At 32.5% G+C, this 18,642-nt stretch overlaps 1 protein-coding gene across 7 annotated transcripts in view; it reads right to left on the bottom strand.

The window, feature by feature from the left end:
- Positions 1 to 18,642, bottom strand: part of LOC113521990 (dystroglycan 1) — a 131,278-nt gene that overhangs the window by 80,571 nt on the left and 32,065 nt on the right. For 5 of the 7 annotated variants that reach the window (XM_031909989.2, XM_031909981.2, XM_031909987.2 and 2 more), the window contains one exon: positions 5,452 to 5,472. The exons of the other annotated variants lie outside the window; for them this stretch is intronic. The gene's annotated coding sequence lies outside the window, so the exon portion shown is untranslated. The remainder of the gene's footprint in view (positions 1 to 5,451; positions 5,473 to 18,642) is intronic. 7 annotated transcript variants of the gene reach the window in all.

Below are 18,642 nucleotides of genomic sequence, written 5' to 3'. Positions count from 1 at the left end.
GGACAGTTAAACAACGTTGGTAGACAGATGAAATAATGATGATGAAGATAAAAGTATTTAGAAACCTATAGAATAAAGAGATCGCAAGTTTCAAGAACTAATCCAGCTCGCCTTAGACAAATGTCATAAGAATCTATTAATACAATTGTTTCGGTTAGCGTTTGCCTGAGAAGCAATAAAACATTGGAAGTCACTATAATTATTATATTTCATGGACTCAGAATCGATAACGATTTCTTTGATAGATTTGTTTTCCACTTATTGTGGGGGGGGGGGGGGGGGATAATCTACAGAAATAATGTTTTAGTAGTTATAGTTGTCCCTTGGTAAAGAAAATGGAAGAATTTTATTTCGTGGAAATAACATTTTGCCTTTGTTTGGATAGAATATAAAAACTGAGAAATATAGAAAAAAATACAAGAATTTGGAACATTGGAACGTATCAGCAACAAATAGAAAGTTTATTAAATTATAATGACAAAATATTGTCAAGAAGAGACAAGCGGTTCAGTAAACAGGAGCCTCTTGTAGAACAGCATCTCGTCTGAAACAGGAGTGCTTCCTAACCTGGGCTAAAGGTGTGGCGTCGCGAGATCCTAACACCAGTGCTCTCAAAAAGAAGTATAACTCTGCCTCTAGGTCTTTCAAAAGAGTTATAGCCACAGCGAAGTCAGAGCATATCAGTAGAATTGACAAGAGATTGGCTAGTTTGCCCTCTGGGACTCGAGCTTTCTGGTCTCTTGCCAAAGCTGCACAAGGGAATTTCTGTAAGTCATCTTTTCCACCATTGCGCAGGGAGGATGACTCGTTGGCCCAGAACGCTAAGGAAAAGGCCGATCTTCTTGAATCCATCTTTGCGTCAAACTCGACATTGGATGACGGGATGAAATCACCACCGACCATCACGTGTTGTAGGAGCTCTATGCCTGACATTAAATTCACGCATAGCTCAGTGCGTAGAGCACTTTTCTCCCTCGAAATCCATAAGTCGAGTGGGCCCGATGGTATTCCTCCAATTGTGCTTAGGACATGCGCACCAGAGTTGGCTCCGGTTCTTACGCGTCTTTTTCGGCTTAGCTACTCATCGGGCATAGTCCCAAAGTTTTGGAAGACTGCTCTGGTGCATCCGATCCCTAAAAAGGGAGATCGCTCAGATCCAGCTAACTATAGGCCCATAGCTATCACTTCCTTATTCTCGAAGGTTATGGAATCCATCATTAACCGTCAACTGCTCCGGTACCTAGAAGAGCACCAGCTGATCTGTGATCGCCAGTACGGCTTTCGACAGGGACGTTCGGCTGGTGATCTTTTAGCTTACTTAACACACCGATGGGCAGTGGCAATCGAGAGTAAGGGAGAGGCCTTAGCAGTTAGTCTGGATATCGCGAAGGCCTTTGATCGGGTGTGGCATAGAGCGCTGCTTTCAAAGCTACCTTCATTTGGGTTGCCTGCGAGACTGTGCATTTGGGTCGCCAGTTTTCTCAAGGAACGTAGCATTAAGGTCGTAGTCGACGGAGCATGCTCTGATTTAAAACCTTTGAATGCTGGTGTCCCGCAAGGCTGTGTACTATCTCCGACTCTGTTTCTTCTGCATATCAATGATATGTTACAGATAAGTAATATTCATTGCTATGCAGACGACAGTACAGGAGATACATTATATACCGGTCATGCAAAGATCTCGCGGGCACATACCGATGAGTGCCGGAATAGACTTGTGTCTGAAATCGAAACTTCACTCCATCAAGTTTCGATCTGGGGTGAACAAAATCTTGTCCAATTTAACCCCAAAAAGACACAAGTCTGCGCGTTTACCGCAAAAAAGACGCCGTTTGTCGTATCTCCTCACTTTCAGGGCACTTCCCTTGATAAAAAGTCGAGTCTAGGAATTCTGGGCGTTGATATATCTTGCGACGTCCAGTTTTGCGGTCATCTGGAGGAGAAGGCTAAGATAGCTTCCAAAAGTTAGGAGTACTCAATAGGGTGAGACGATATTTCATGCCAGAACACCGCCTGAAATTATATAAAGCCCAAGTCAGGCCGCATATGGAATACTGTTCTCACCTGTGGGCAGGAGCGCCACAGTACCAACTCCTTCCGTTAGACCGCATTCAAAGTCGGGCGGCTCGAATTATCGATAGTCAACGCCTTACTGTCCGACTCGACCCACTGAAACTGCGCAGAGATGTTGCATCTCTGTGCATCTTCTACCGAATTTATCATGGGGAGTGTTCTGAGGAATTGTTCGGATTGATACCTGCTGCTGATTTTCACCACCGTACAACCCGCCACAAACTAAAGTTTCATCCCAATCATCTGGACGAGTGGCGGTCTTCCACCGTGCGTTTTTCAAGGCACTTTCTTCCACGCACAACCATTCTTTGGAATCAACTTCCAGCAGCAGTATTTCCGAACCGATACGACAACATAACCTTCAAGAAAAGAGTATATTCCTTTTTAAAAGGCCGGCAGCACACCTGCAATGCCGCTGGTGTTGTGGGTGATCATGGGCGGCGGTAGTCACTTACCATCAGGTGAGCCGCATGCTCGTTTGCCCCCTGTGTTGTAAAAAAAAAAAAAAAAAAAAAAACAGATGTATTTCCTTTAAATCTCGAATTCCAACAAGGATCTTAATCTTATAATTAAATTGAACATCTAATTTGGCTGTACAACCAAGAGCATCCGGAATATTCGTAGTTCCAAACAATAGGATCCAATTACTGAAATCATATTCAAGATGGCAATATCAATTTTATTAGGTAAACTAGATCTTGTTCGTAGAGGTGAACGATATACGAAATCATTTGTGGATTGATATTAAAAAAAGAAAGATTTTTATAGTAAACTATATTAATTAATGCCTCTATGTTTCATGATTTTTATTTATAAATTATGTCACAAGAAAATATATAAGTTTATTAAGCCAAATGATAGTGAATTTTCATCAAATTTACTGAAATTGATATATATTCAAGTCAACTAAATAATAAGCATTTTTGAATAAGCAGTCATTTTTTATGAATCTACCGCCCAGTTCGGAATACAATTTCAGCTGAGAAGAACGGGCAAGAAACACAGCTGTTGTCGTTAAATAACAGGTTTAATTGGATAACAAAATTAAAACAACTTGATTAGATAGAGGCGGAAGAAATTGAATTTAAATTGTGCGAAGTTAGTTTGGAAAGTACATAGTTTAAAAGGAAAGGATCTGTAATCTGATTATAATACTGGAAATACTTTCTTTTTCAAATTAGAGAAATCTCGTAAACTATGAGGTTCAGTTCAAAGAAGCCCTTCATGGCTCAGAGATCAAAAGAGATAAGAAGGACCGGTCGAAAGTAGTTTTGGTGGATTCATCGTTAAAAAAAATATGGCAAAATGGTCACATTTTTTATTGATTGGTAGAAAATACCATCTGGTATTAAGTCTGCTAAATGTATATATTAAAGTTTAATAATTAAATAAATATAGCACATTTTGTAAATTAATTTATCAAATTATAATAGCAAATAACGATCGGTGGTTAAAAACATTAAGAACAAAAAAAAATACTTTCAAGTCAATGATTAAAATTGATAACATCGATATCAAGGAATCATTTGATTTTATCAAACAGTAACCTGCAGTTACAACCAAAACTTATTCGTTTAGGTAAATCAATACTCGTGCGGCGAAGAAACACGAATCACATAAAACACAAAATAAGTATAAACACGCGGCCTACCTAAATATTGTCGGCTGTTCATTCCTCGACACATTTAAAGTTGGTAAAATTATTACATACTGTAAATTTTAAAGGAAATTGTTAGAAATATTTTCAGTGAGAAAGGAATCTTGGAAACGTGGCAAGGTTTATGAAGTAACATATTCTTGTATGTTAATTTTTTTATTATATTGTTAGCTTTTGAGAATTAATTTTTTCGTGTTGATGGCGTTGACTAATGACACTTGCTGGATTTCTGAGTTAAATATAATATAAAAATGATATTGTGGAATAGTACAAGTGTTTTTACAACAATTATAAAGTTTTAAAAACGAATAATGGAAAAAAATTAAATAGGGCTATAAAAGTATATATTATATAAAAGTACGAGGAAGATACGTAAAGATTCACGGAACCCATAAATCCTTCACAAACAATTGTGGATGGAGCACATTGTCCTCTGTAACAATAGGTACACGGGTTCTGAGCGACTACACGACCCTACTACTTTGCTCTAAACCGACGACTACTGCATGGGATGAAACTCCTTTGTAGTTAAACAAAGTTGCAACATGTTAACGAATATAACTTAATAAAGCTAAACTAATTAGAATTTGAAAGCATACAATGAAATTCTATACAAGCTATTAATAAATGTTTTAACGTGTACATTTTACTTCGCAAAAGCAACCGCTATTACAGTCTTGATACACACACAGAGATAATGTTTAAATGTGTGTATTATTTTAAAATTATTTCAATTTACAATACCGAATCGTGCGTAGATTTTACACATTTGTAAACTGCAACAAGAAAGTCCAAAAGATTTCTTGCTCCTCAAAGAAAATGCTAACATCAATCGTTAGATAATTAAACTTGGAAGTACCCTATCGGTTGACTCTCCCTCTCGAACTTGCTTGAAAATGATATCCTATAAAAGGTATTAATAAATCTTTAAAAAGCGATGATGCATCTTAGCGTGATGCATAGTGGTAACAAACAGGTCAACGTCTTTAGCCAGAAATAGATGGGAGCCGCCCCTGGCCCATGTCTCTCGTCGACTCCGCTTAGCAATTCGTTCCGACATCTCATTAATGTGTCAACGAGGTTATCGATGTACAATATCTATGGTCTCCCACCGAACTACTGTTTACGTTTGATATTTTTTGTTATATTATTCACCTTAAGCCTCTACTTAAAGCTAATTCTAAGTAAAAGTTACGATAGAGAGTTCAACGACCGCACGATGACGACCTATTTTTACAAATTAAATAGGCACTAACAATCGTTCGTCAACCCGATATTCAGTTCACATTCCTTTTAGTCATAAAGCTCATTTGTGAAATGAAACTTTAACGGATTTAATTTTTATTCAGGGAAATGATCAACGGAGTCGAGCGACGCTAACATTAAATTTTAGATACTAGGTAGTAGGTAGTCATTATTTTTTCTGCAACTTAGAATAATTGTAAATTATTGTGTAAATATTATTAAATAATATTTTAATAATTATTGCGCAGTTAAAATAATTTAAAGTGGACGAGTTTAAAATTCCTACCTCTCAAGTCAGTGTTTTACTTATCTACATACAAGAAAGAAAAACAGGAGTTAATAAATTAATAATGAACACGCAGTTTCATTTAGTATGTAAATATAAATTTCATATTACTGGAATTTAAATCCAATTTCATATTAAAATGTATTGTTGATATTACGTATGTAAGTAGGTAAATCTAATTATTACTTACCACTCTGCTTCCTAGTAAAATCTGTAAAAAAATATTTAATATTAAATCACCAGAAATAAAAAAAGCTGATATATTTACAAACACAAGTAGCAAAATTAATGAAACATTGCGCAAGGTTTCCGCTAACAAGACGCAAGTATGCGTGTTCTCCGCAAAAAAATCTCCCTTTTCTCCTTTTCCTTTATTTAGTGGCACTCCTCAGGAAATACGAGATAAGCTCGATTTACAGGGAGTATCTCTGTCTTCCAAGATTAACTACAGGAATTACATCGAGTCTGGCTAAAACAGCATGAAAAAATTCGGAGCTCTGAACAGAACGCGATGGTACTTTACAGCCAAAGCCTTCTGCTATATAAAGCATAGGTAAGGTCGTGTGTGGAGTACTACTCCCATCTCTGGGGTGGCTCCGTTCAGTACTTCCTACGCGCTCTCGATATTCTACAGAGATCAGCTGTCCGTATAGTATGAGACGTTGAGGTGGATAAAATTTTATAACCTCTACAATTATGTAAAGATGTAACCTCCCTCAGTGTCTCCTACTGCTTATTTTATGGGGAGTGTTGAAAAGAACTTCATTCCCTCATTTCACCTTTCTCTTTCCGATATCGCACAACAAAAATGGTGTGGTCACATGTCGTGCTATAATAAAAAGAAAACAAGTAGATAGGGAGAGGATGGAAACTATAAGTTTATAATTTGATAACAATACAATTATTAATATCTAACGATGCGATAAACAATGTAAATGACTCTTGTACATATTCGTTGAGTAACAATTATCTCAATATGTTTATAAACTTTCATATTTATTATAAATGTGAAAGTTTATACTCGTAAATATATTATATTAGTAGAATATATTAAAGAACTTTACGTATCTTATTTCATTATGATGCTCTTATCTAAGAGTAATATGTTAGCTCAATTGTATTATATTAAATTAACAATGAGAGAAACATTATGATATACTACGTTATATATTACATACAGTATTTTTAGCGATACCTATTATGATAATTCAAAAAATTTGCAAGCAGATTTTAAACACAATTTATCATAATTACAAGATACTTTTCATTACATAGTTCTGTGAATTGATTTTAAGAGTCGGTAAAGGAAAGCATAATGGCTACCGTCTATGAGCCTATGAAATTACTATTTTAAGTTCAAGAGGTTCTTGGTTTTTAACGAAATTTATCATAAATACTCATTATATTTTCCACTATCTTACTGATATAATAAAATTCTAACTGAACGATGTCTGTGCATGGAAAATATGTAAAAAATATATATGTAAAGGGTTTTAATGGGAGCATAAGAAGCCAAAACAAGAATTTTACAGTGTTTGTCTATCCGTATGTTTGTTTCGGTATCACACAAAAACTACTGCACCAAATTTAATGTGATTTTCACTGTTGTGTTCCTGAAGATCCTGAAATGTTTTATTTTGATATGCCATCTATTTTCATTGGTTTTCCAATTTCTGAAATCCGCGCGTACGAAATAACGGGCGAAAAGCTAGTAGGAAATAAATGTTTCAATTTGGATATATCTGTATAACTACAAGATTGAATTATAAATCAATGACGAGTTGATCTTAAGTTCCAATTCATGGGGGTGTCTATTAGTAGATTAAATGCTTTCGCGACCGATCGATTTCCCGAGAGGCTGAATGAACCAAGGCACCCTCCGCCTGGTTAGCGGTTATAGGCTAATTCCGCTAAACGAAGCAGAGCGAATCTGCCAAATTTAAATGTTAATGAATGCCTGTTTTGTACTGTAAGTCTTAGCAAAATTAAGTACTCGGAACACTTTCCATTTTTAACGGCATGCATTGCAAACGAAAGTGTATGCTTTTAATTCAAGATGGAATGGAAGCAGTTAGGCTCTTGGTTAAATTAGTATTTGCCGATATTCCACTTCCTAGTCTTGTTGGTTGAATTTTTTTCAGCTTTTGCTTTACTTTTCTAATAACAAGAAAGATCAATAATACAACAGCTAAATTAACTTTTGATGAATAAAACAAGTTCTATATAATGTCCTTCAATATTGTATCAATAAGAAATTGGTTATATGAGAAGTAATTTCTAAGAACTGATGTTTCATCAAAATAAGATTCACTATCTACTAGTTATTAACTTGTTTCGAAAAAAAAAGATACAAGTAAAAAAACATTAAGTATAATTAAATATAATACAAATGTATACATTCATTTAAGAACTTCTTTACTTTATCTAAGTACTAACAATATCATCTTTTTAAGAGAATTATCAATAGTTTGTTTATATTTCTGACTATTTTCATGCAGAGTGCGTGGAAAAAATCAAGAAAATTTAGGAACTGTCATCAGTTGCATTTTAATATTATTAAGAATATAGATGCGAACAATTCAATTGAAAGTTGGCCTTGAGTAATAACTATTTCAAAAACTATTAGGTCCGTCCTTCAAATTATAGTCCAACGTGCCCTAATTACGATACCGCAATGTAAACTGTGTAATAAATTAGTCTTATCTAGACAATGTCTATATAGGGACGATTCATCACTGTCACCACATGGATCGTCTGGCACGCATTAGTATAAGTGAATAAATTCGATGCAAAATCTTTTTAAACTATCTCGCTATGTGGGATCTAAATGAGAACAGACAAAATTAGTGTAAGTACTTTAATGTACGTATCCATATTATGCAGGCTGTTACCGCTTTGGTATTTACTTTTATTTTTATTGTTCGGACATTAAACCACATTTTAAAGTAATAAATATTAAAGAAAAAAAAATAGCATGAAATATATTCCTATATAAACTAAGTAAACATATATGTAGTTTTAAACTTTGTGTATTCGAATATCTTCAAAAATAATCATAATTCCCATATTTCGTTAAGTTTTATTAAAACTTAACGAAATATGGGAACAATTAGTTATAAATATGGAGGAGTTTACAAACTACTCGTATAAGTATATATATATATATATATATATATATATATATATATATCAATAAAAATATAATCAACATATCTATTAAAGTATTATTAAGTAATATATAAGGGAACACGAACAAATTAAGACTTTTGTTTATAATAAAAGCAGGGTTAAAGGCTTTGATATATTACATGATGATACATATAGTTATAATATAATATACTTATAATAGACACTAAATAAGTCATTCAGTGGAACATGTGTCAATCTGGTATTTTGATAAACGATTTAAAATTTAAATGAATTTTATATATATATATATATATATATATATATATATATATATATATATATATATATATATATATATATATATCAATAAAAATATAATCAACATATCTATTAAAGTATTATTAAGTAATATATAAGGGAACACGAACAAATTATGACTTTTGTTTATAATAAAAGCAGGGTTAAAGGCTTTGATATATTTATTACATGATGATACATATAGTTTTAATTAGAATAATATTTGGCAAAATTGTTGTAATATAAGGCTATATTTTTATATCTTACATCATAGGTGAGGTCATTTTGTAGACGACTACGTTACAATAGATTTTACATAGAAAGCAATAGCGCTTTATAGGTACACTCACTAGTAACCTGCCCCGGCTTCGCATGGGTAAGAGATGTAGATATTATTTTTTTAAACAAAAAACAACTCATATTATATGCTGACACAGATAATGACGCTGTATTAGACGCTGATAACGTAGATTTCTATAGGTGAAAGATTTTTGAAAATTGGTTAAGTAGGAATTTTTGAGTTTATCCATATATAAACAAAAAAAAAATCAAACATATTTCTTTATAATATTAGTTTAGATTTACAGAACACGTGTATTAAAAAGGTAAGATCAGTAATAGGGGTTGGGTAGAGTAGGTACTCTGATAAAGCATTGCATTGTTTAAACCAACAAACGAATAGTATCTATATAACAAGCAGAGATTATCTCCATAACAAAGGAATAAAGACAAAAAGCACAAACATATAACAAAACAAACGCAATTGACTGTTTAGACAAGAGAACGACATGATTTCCTTGGAGACGACAATTTGTCTTTCTTCAAAATTTCGTTTGAAATATTGACGGTATCAGCACATTCACTTACTAAACTTAGATGTTTCTAAAATCAGATAGGTTTCACTAGTTTTAGTATGTTGCTAACTTTGCGACAAGTCTTAGATTTCTATTATTTATATTCTATTCGTATGCTTCTATACCTACTAGCTCTGTGATTTTTTAATGAAATAAAATTTATTTATTTGCCAGAAATATTATACATGTGAATCTGGCAAATTATATTACTGGTTATCGATACCGGACTCAAATATTCAATTAATTATTACCAAGTTCGAAATTTCAAGTTGTAAAATATGTATAGATATAATTTTCATGTAAGTTTTTAAAGTTTATACTGTTTTATATTTTTCTGACGGAGATTTTCCTGCAGTAAAGTACCATAAATATTGATTTTTGCCAATATTTTAAAAATAATAATTAATACTAGTTTTGGGTATTGATTTAGTGAACAAAATGTTTAATTTTACTTTCACTAGAATATTTGGGACTACAAGTAATTGGTGCGTTGGATCATCACTAGTAGAGACCTTCCTTATCCTTCTTATCTCTCAACGTTATTAAGCCTGCACCCATATTGCGACGCGTGTTTTGCCTCTAAACGAGGCAACATTAGTAGATAATCGATCGGAGCTTGGAAGCTTGATATAGACCGTGACGATTAAAACAAAAAGAAAAAATGGGGTTTAATTTAGACGATTTTGATATACATCTTACTAACATTATGAATATTAAAGTGTTTTAAAGATGTGTGAATGTTAATTGGATGAATAGATTGGAATAAAATTAAGTAGGTACACGGATTATATCGTCGATCAACACATACTTATTATTATAATTTGCAAGGGCAAAGTCGCAGGTTTATTTTCTCATAAATTAGTTTTACTTAATGATCACATGAGAAAATATATATAATTGGAAAGACCTTTAAAGCGTTAAAATATATTTTTCCTAGGAATTCGTGTCAAAAACAAAAAAGAAAAATTTATCTCTCTAAACCTAAATTACTCAAAATTGATGAAAACATCCTTTACACATATGGTATTTTATATTAGAGAGGCGAGCGTCATGACTTAGCGAAATTTCGAGCCTCCCATGCGGTAGGGAGGGATGGGAGGTTCAACATTTTATATCGTTTTTGAATCTATATTTTTTAGGATCAGTGTTTAGTTTCATTGATAGAAGATAAAAGGACTACTAATAAATTTGATTGCATTCCATTTAATTATTTTATAGATTACAGAAAAATAATTGATTGTTATAGTGATATACGAGTTGTACCTACCGGTTCATGTAAATTAGAAATATGACACTAAAATTAGCCAGATGTCAAAGTCACAATATATATGTATGCATTGTTTTGTTTTACATCTGTAGGTAGTAGTATTTATTCCATCAATATACTCAATAGTATATAGACCTCAACTTTTCAAATTCAATTCTTCCTGCAGTATCGATACGTTCCGTTTGTTAGATACAATGTGTGGGAAATTATCACGTGACTTCAAAGCTAAAATTGTGATTGACGAGCTGTGTTGAAGCCACGTACGGTGACCAACCACGCCGTCATAACCGGTTATTGTATGCAAATGATGCCGGGACATTTTTCACTCCGGCTCCCGGATTAGTATTCGCCATTTCCCGTTCGCCTAACGTTTGTTCTTCTATTTGGTTTGCTTAGTTTCAAATTTTTGCAAGGCACGTACCCTGGAGTAGATTGTGAAACAAAGTGCGGAACTTAGGGTTAATGGCGACTAAAGCAATTTAATCCAAATACGTAGCTAGTTCGAAATTGGATTGAAGAAGACAAATGAATATAAAGTTAAAATGTCAGGATCAGTCACGTTTTATACTTTTTAACCAACACAAAACTGGAATAACTTTTCTGGATTTGGATGATTTGAGAATTAGGTACTAAGTATGAGAGTTCATATCAATTGATTATTAAATGATGTGTTAAGGTGTGTTGCCACTATTTAGAACTTTCAGTAGTGTTATGTATATGACAGTTACAGAAATAAGTAAATATGCGTATTATAAATGTAAAAGGATTGTCATTTGTTGAATTGCAAATCGTCAATCAAAAGGAAATCCGAAAAGCATATAAGCATAAGCCTTAACGGCTTTACTAATCTATATGTAATTTGGCATAAAAACAGCATGTAATTTAAAGAAGACATATTCGTGGGATAAATTATTATACTAATTAATCAAGGTAACACAAATGAAGAATGAAATGAATAGGCACAGTTAGTTACCAAATAAGTTAAAACTCATAAGCCAACTTATATGTTTTAACACCCGTAGTTTTTAGGGCTAAATTTATTAATCCTATTTGCAGCGATAAAGGGTAGAATAACGCTACTTTTACTCATTTCACCAGCCAACTTATTTAATGTAGTTTGCAAGATTACGTTGATTACATTCGCTGAGCTACCAACTGACACGACACGTTCTAATCAATAAGCTGTCTAAATCCGTAACAGGGTCTACTAACATTAAGCTCAGACTACCGTTATTTTCTTATATTAATGCATTAGGAATTTATTCATCTACTGTTGTTGATTTGTCAAATGGATTTTGGATTTGTCAAAATTGTTCCGTCACGACATGACATCATCGTATCAGAAAAAACCAATAGACGTCAGGCTTTTGTAAACATTATTAAACCAGAAAATGAGTATAAACTCCTTTTTGTTGTCGTAGCGTTGTTGCATTTCTTTGCTGCAATTAAAGATTAAATAAATATAGAAATAAAATAGAAGAATAAAAAATTATAGCTCTAATTTCTGAATATTTTCTTTCAAAATGTGCAAATAAGTTTTGTGGGGGAATTATTTAAAATTTGAGCTCGTTCCCGACGCCCTTCAATTAAGGTAACTTTATCAAAATAACAAAACTCCAGCCACATTTTAAATAGGTACGTAAGGGAAGAATAATTAGGAGATCCATTGTAACAGTCACTGTGACTTCACCCAGACATGCCATTAATTTCAAAGTTATTCGTATTGTTCTATAGTCAAAATAAAACAAAAGACAAACGTGTTTTATATTCGCAGTGTTTATTGTCATTGTAAGTGAATTTATTAAAAATTTACACAAATTCGGATGATTTCTCTAATACATTACAGTATTATAAATAGGCATTTAGAATACTTCAAAACTTAATTATATGTAATGAAATGTTTGTTTGACAATTACTATCACACTAAGACAATTTAATGAAAAAAGCCTTTGTTTCTTCCAAGTAAGAGTTGTTTAATGGGTAAAAATGGAATCGTAACCTTGTCCGTGCTATCGGTATAAGCTGGCGTGGCACCAGTGAAGGTTGATAGATGAGGGTGATAACAGGTCAGAGGATTAACCAAGATGGTTTCCAGGGGGAACTGCGTGGATGTCAACCTGATACGGTTTATTATTAGCAATGGAGCTGCTAGATCCCTATTACTAATGATTTCTTTTGCTCCTCTAATTGAGAGTGCAATAAAGGACTGCATAATTACATTTGACCAAGATCTTCAAATCAAACAACAACGACGCCAAGGAAAAACTAAGAAGTTTACGCTTTAAACCATAACTGGGTCAGGAGGTTACTGTCTAAAGGATAACCAGCGTTAATTCTACTGCACGGTTAAGCTAATTAGTATACTCGTAACGTACGCGTTAACGTTACGTAACGTTATGTCAATGACCTGAGCTCAGTTACACGCTATCTTTGATTAAGTGATAGACTAGTGATATTATATTATTATGATGTGCTCTGTTCACGCGTTTGAAGTCGATGGCTCTTTAATTGACTTAATTGATACCCGTCGCACACTAAGCTTGAGCATGGCTGTATTTAGCTGGGACATGGTCGAGTTGTCGCGACACTACTATATTTTTTACTGTGGATTAAATATGGATTATTTCTTGGAAATCGTATTGTTTATAGTCTTGTGTTAAGACTGACTATTACCTATGATTCTTTTACGTATATATTTTGATGGCATATATCCCATAATACCTACTGATTTCAAAGCAAAAATATGTCAGCTAGAAATCTTTCGTATCTAGAAGTATTCTGAAATATCAATTTACGCAAATATTCGCAGTTTACTACGAAAATTCCATATATTTATAATGCAAGAGCTATGATGAATCTCTTACATGCTTGTATTACTTTGTATTCAGATGCTATTTATATCACTTACAATTTCCATTCTACAATGTATCACATAGCAAGTTAATATTAATAACAACACTTTCCATTGCTCGGTTCGTAAATTCTTGTGCATGAGTGCGCAGGCGCATCAAAGAGACCAAAATAAACTGTGATTCACAACAAGTTCGCAGTGAATAGGGAATTAAAATAAATTCACGTGTTCTCTAATCAATGATTGCATTGTAAAACCAGAAATAGCTGATTACTCATCCTTCGTTTGATTAAGTCATCGGTAAGAAGACGGGAAGTCATAAGTTATTAGCATATAAGTTTGTCTCTAGCATGCGATAATATATACATATTATATAAGTATTAATATCAACATTTAACTCTACGTATTTATTACTTAAAACAGATCTATAAGTACCTTAGTATATAGTATCTAAATAAATATAACTCTTTAAAATTGGTGTTAGTACTCATTAATAGGGTCTCAAAATTTGTTTATCTCACAAAAAACTATTATATTATCATACAATAAAAATAAAAATTTTGGAAAATATGAACAACAGAATCTTACTAACAGAATTACATAACACAAAGTATGTACACACCTATTAATATGTAGTGGCGTTGATATAGATTGTTTACGCATCAATATTTTTTTTTATACAACTTAGAATGGCAAACAAGCTGACGGCCCACCTGATGGAAAGTGGTAACCGTCGCCTATAGACATGAGCAGTACAATGGACATAACAGAGTATACTGTTTCGCCCATGATACCCCCCATGCGTTGCCATTCCTGAGGACTCAGGTGTTATTCCTCTGTACCCAGTAAATTCACGCCATATCCCACCCTTCAAACCGAAACACAGCCATGCAAACACAACTGCTTCACGGTTGAAACACGAATGGGACAAAGGTACCCAAGCTAACGACTTTTGAACAAAGTCTCCCTTTGGTATATATATCTAAATCTCATTTTTATATTCAGTTCAATTGATTATAGTTTATTCCTAATGGACAGAATCTTAATTTCTTATAGTCTATGATTTAGTTAAAAATGTAACTAGGATTGTCGATGATTTGCTCTCTTCCGTTCGGCGCTTAGTCAAGCAAGCGTGTCTTGCGATCATATTTCAGTTATTCAGTAAATTATAAAGTATTATTAATTTGACATTGTTTAATCAGAATAATTTTCAATGTGTTACAATAAATAAATCAGACAGTGAAATCAGTTTCATTTTCCAAGCCATCAAAACCACGTGTGCGTGATCAAAAATTATTTGCGTGGATACAATTGTTCTTTTTTTCCGAGAACATTATTTTTTAATTTTTGGTTTTTTTTTATACAATAAATTTGGTAATATGAATTAGGATCCTTACTACACAGAGAGAAATATAAATTATTAGCAGTTTTTAAGGCGGCATTTTAAACCAGAACAATAACATTATTCCTAAAGAAAATTAGTAGAAACCATCAATAAATATATACATATGTACATAGTTTCACTGTGCATTAAAGTTTAAATAAATAATATAAAAAGTTTAATCTTCCATATTATTTTAAAAACTGAATACCGAGTTTTTCGATCGATGTCTTTGTGGGAAAAATGTTTACTGGTAGAATACTTCTCTGGAAAGATACTAACGATTAAGATTTCAATTTACGCTGTATATATAACAAATGCGGAAATTGTGTTTTGGAGAGACAGAGCCAGGCAATGTAATGCACAATGTGCATACGCGTCTATCCACAATGTGCGCTTGTGAATTGCAAGAATTGTAAAGCAAGTTAAAAAAGAGATAACTACTAGTACTAGATTCCGTACTAGGTAAGCGCGGTACTCACCCCGTCGATGTTCCTTAAATGGCACGGTGTTTAACGAGCAAGAAGGACCTAACCCTTGAAACAGATGCTATACCTCTCGTCATCTGTCCCTTTCTTATCTAATAATTAGGTAACAGTAGAAATGTAGCATGTACGGATATAATAAAATCGAGTTTCCAATATTTAAGACAAGGAATTTCAGGTAGACTGCCTAGATTTAAGTACAATATATGGATTTTATGTACAATTTATAGCTTAAAATTCATATAGGTTTTCCAAAAGGTAGTATCTTTGTGTACATTTGCTTTAATTGTGCAAGTGTTATAACCTAAATGATGCTGACAGTAATAAATATATCAGTTACAGACTGTTAAAAACTTATTTTGCAGTAGCGTTATTAATTTTTCTCACGACCAATTTTATTGTTGGTTTTAATATGTTCACATAATGGTTGACGTTGACCAAAAGTACTATAAGTAAGTATTCAATGTGACTTTTGTTTTTATTATACCTCTGAATTAGTAGCGGCAAACATTTCTTCAATCACATATATGACAGAATAATATAACTTTATTACGATTACGATTATGATAACTTTAGTTTCTGAGAATAAGTATAATTCGTATACATTCTATACTTCTCAATTTTTCATTGCGACCTGTATTTGAAGATAGGACTTTGAAGTCTCCGGAACCGATGTGTATTTATGAGAGGAGTTAAGAAAATGAATGAAAACAGTACGAGAGTACGTTTGAGACTGAGGCCTATGTATGACCTTGGATTCATTTTTACTATTTCGTAAGTGGTTTAATGCAACTATAAATATTTAAATAGTAATAATAATAGTTTATTTGCTCAAATATGAGTTTTACAGGTAGTATTAGGTAATTACGCCTCCATACACCTTTCCATTTCACCATGAATGGTGTGCAGAACTATTTTTAGTAGTAATATTTGTCATATTAGTATAATTCTATTATTAATACAATCATTACAATTGATTAAATATAATATCACAATGCGATAATAATATTACATAAAAAAATACATCAAAATTCAATTTCTCTTGTCTCATTACAGTCACGTAATGTCTATTTAATTTTTGAAACCATTTATTTATTTATTTAAGTCGTTATTACACCAGAAACATAAAAATATGACAATTGAGCAATTCAAGTGAAATACAGTAACAATATAGATTAATATATATACAATAAAGGTACAAAAGACGGTCTTATCGCTAGGGCAATCTTTTACAACCTTTGTCTAAAGGAGAACAGATAGATAGATGTCATCCGACATATATTCATTTAGAACGTAATATGCTTTATCAAGTAATAACTTCTTTAGTTTTTTCTTAAATAGATGCAAATATCTTTTATATATTGGGGCAATTTATTATTTATTTTCAAACCCATACAGAATATGCTATTATTATATTATATATAGTTGTGTTCCACTTTGTAACTCGAATAATTTACAATGTTTTTACTTTTTCAAGATAGATAACAAACAGTTATCTTTATACTTTCATTAGAATTGCGAACTATTATAAAAGCTTCTCTACATTCGAATTCTTTCTACGATAATACATAACACTAATGTATGTAAGTTACTTTTCCATCATGTCACTATGCCAATTCGTTTTGTACAACGGCCTTGTCTGTCAAAATTGATCGGGCGGGAAATTGCGGTGCGTATTGTACAAATAAGTTCCCCGACCGAAAACGTCTTGAAAATCCATCACACATAGATTCAATAAACGCGCTTCTCTTATGCTGATGCTCATATATATGCACAGCCATACAATGTACAGACCGTCGCACGATGTGGAAGCAAAACGTTGAATATTGAAGACATGAAATTCCTCTTAATTGACTTTGTTATTTTTTTAAAGTTATAACTTATAACTTCGAAAACAGTATACTGTTTTCGAAGACGATAATGAGCGGCCAAATATGAAATAAATTATTATTATCATATTAATCAATCGATCATTTCCTAACATTAACAGTATTAAGAAGGAATTCCTCATTGATTTCAATGATTAGGATAACTGTGTGACATCACTAGGTCTTTTAACAACAACCTTTAGCGTAAAATTTAGTTTTTTATAATTAATTATTTCAAATCTTTTATTATATAAATGTATACAATTATTATAATGACAGTGATTTAAACTTACCTACTCAAAATGTTATTAAGATTATTCTACATATGAAGCTATACATTATATGTGTTCATGTCAAAATACAGAATTCAATTGGAATAAAATATATAATAAAAATACAAGTAAATAATATGAATATATCAAGGATGGACATAGGGTATATGCGATATCATCATCGTTGTATTCTTATGATTCAAGTGAATGATGATTATTTAATTAATGCACTGCCATTTACTCTCTTTGTTTAGCGTTACGGTAGAATGGTAGAGACTGCCATCAGGCATTAAATCCGGCCCAGTAGACATATTTTTATGTGTGCGAAAGTATAAATAAATAAATGATACAACTTAAAACTACTTACTTATTCATTATTCAATCATACGTAGTTTAATACGTGTGATCAATCGATCACTTAAAGTTGTACTTCTTCATACATAAATAAATAATTATCTGACTTCCTACAAATAGCTATAATTTATACAGTTCGAACATGTCTCAGACAGTGATCGATCCGTTCTCATTGAATGCTTTTAAATCCCTAAACGAGTCTAATTATCTTCTAATTAACGTAGCGGAAAACTGGAGCTTTTGTACACGGTCTCTTCCAGACTGAAAGGGATTTCAAAATTGTACAATAATTAAATTTATATAGACTAATATATATCTAGAACGTTTATAGCGTTCTGGCACGCACTACTGCCTTATCAGGTCGTAAGTGCGGGTCGTTTGAAACTCGGCACGTATCAATGTCAACTCAGCTGGGTCTTTGCTATTGCGTAACAATGAAGTCATTACTAGAAATAAAAAAAAAATATATATATGTTCATTATAAGTTTGAAGCATTAAATTTATATAGCATCGTAGAGACCAAATGAATAACTAGTCAATTACTTTGTTGTCTAAAAATAACAAAAAGCGTTTTTACAATTAACTAAAAAAAAAACATTTAATTGGAATTAAATCATATGTTG

This window comes from Galleria mellonella, unplaced genomic scaffold, assembly GCF_026898425.1.
Source record: "Galleria mellonella isolate WM207_F2 unplaced genomic scaffold, CSIRO_AGI_GalMel_v1 utg63, whole genome shotgun sequence".
Classification (NCBI taxonomy): Eukaryota; Metazoa; Arthropoda; class Insecta; order Lepidoptera; family Pyralidae; genus Galleria; species Galleria mellonella.
This window is presented reverse-complemented; position numbering and strand designations above follow the sequence as displayed.